Genomic DNA, 1,535 nt, shown 5'->3' with positions numbered 1-1,535 from the left:
TAGATAGATAGATAGATAGATAGATAGATAGATAGATAGATAGATAGATAGATAGATAGATAGATAGATAGATAGAGAGAGAGATAGAGAGATAGATAGATAGATGTTCACAGTACACTTGATAAATTATAAATGTATTTTGTGTGAAGTTGAAGTTTAAGAACATGCACAGACACACATAAACACACACACACACACACACACACACACACACACACACACACACACATACACACACACGCATGTACTGAGACTTGACTCACTACATTTTACGTCCTCCTATAGAAACAGCAACATGAATTTGGAGGCGGAGGTTTTTTTTGACTGGAAGAAGGTGCAGTGGGGGTTGTCTGTGGTTAGGATTAGGATTGGAGGTGAGGTGGGGAGAAGCAGGGTGGGAAGGAGGGTAGATAAAGTTATGAAAAGTCTGGACATAACACGTTCATTTAGTCAAGTTAGCAGTTTGTCCTGTGTGTTGCTCTTTCCATTATCTTAGCTACCAACTTTACATCAAATATACATTTTTATATACATTTTTAAAAAATAATTGAAAATGACTGACGTCTTATGTGAGAGGCAAGTTTAGTTTCTGCCCGAAACAATTTCAATAGTTTTCAAGGAACGTAGACATAACAGTCAAATTCGCAATTTGTCCTGTATGTCGCTCTTTCCCCAATCTCAACTACCGACTTTATATCAATCAAATATAATTAAGAAAAATAGTGCAAAATGACTAATGGCATGTGTGAGAGGTAAGTGTGATTCGTGTCCGAAATTTAAAATGTTTTCAAGGTTTGCAGACTTAATAATCGTGAGTGGCTGGCGTAGGCTCTGATGTGGTTGGCTCCTTCTTTCTACCAAACATATATAGTCCTAATCCGCCCTTCTTCTTTTATTTGTATGTTGCTATCTTGTAACACCTCTAATATTCGGCACTTAAATGACCTAATTGTGTTGCAAATGCTATAAAACTCTTTTATAAACTAAAGATTTAATGATTGATAGCATACTATTAGTCAGAAAGCAAACAACTGAGCTGAGTTAAGTACACAGAAGGTAGTCACATGCTGTCATTCATATGCACACGGCGTCGTTGTTATGACAACGATGAGTTCAAGGCTGCAACATAAATGTCACAGCATTTATAATTATAATATATCATACCACTATCGTCAAGAAGCTCTTGTTCCCACTGAAGAACTCTGGAATCGATTGAATATTCGGACTAAATCCACCCGACGCGGGGAGTGAATACTCTTTTATCTGCCAGCTTTTTCGCTTTTCCCTGTTTGATCTGCAATAAATAAAGCGAGTCGGAGAGGGTGTAAACGCGTAGATTGTTCGTGTGTGTTTGTGGGCCAGACAAAGCTGTGGTCTTCTCACATACCGACGCCAAATGACACGCACAATAGTCGTTCCTCACAGGGAGTAGAATGAAATGAAATGAGGAAAAGCATTGTTGACAGTATCATTATAATCCGAGTTGTGTGTGTGTGTGTGTGTGTGTGTGTGTGTGTGTGTGTGTGTGTGTGTGT

This window comes from Aplysia californica, unplaced genomic scaffold (assembly GCF_000002075.1).
Source record: "Aplysia californica isolate F4 #8 unplaced genomic scaffold, AplCal3.0 scaffold00010, whole genome shotgun sequence".
Classification (NCBI taxonomy): domain Eukaryota; kingdom Metazoa; phylum Mollusca; class Gastropoda; order Aplysiida; family Aplysiidae; genus Aplysia; species Aplysia californica.
This window is presented reverse-complemented; position numbering follows the sequence as displayed.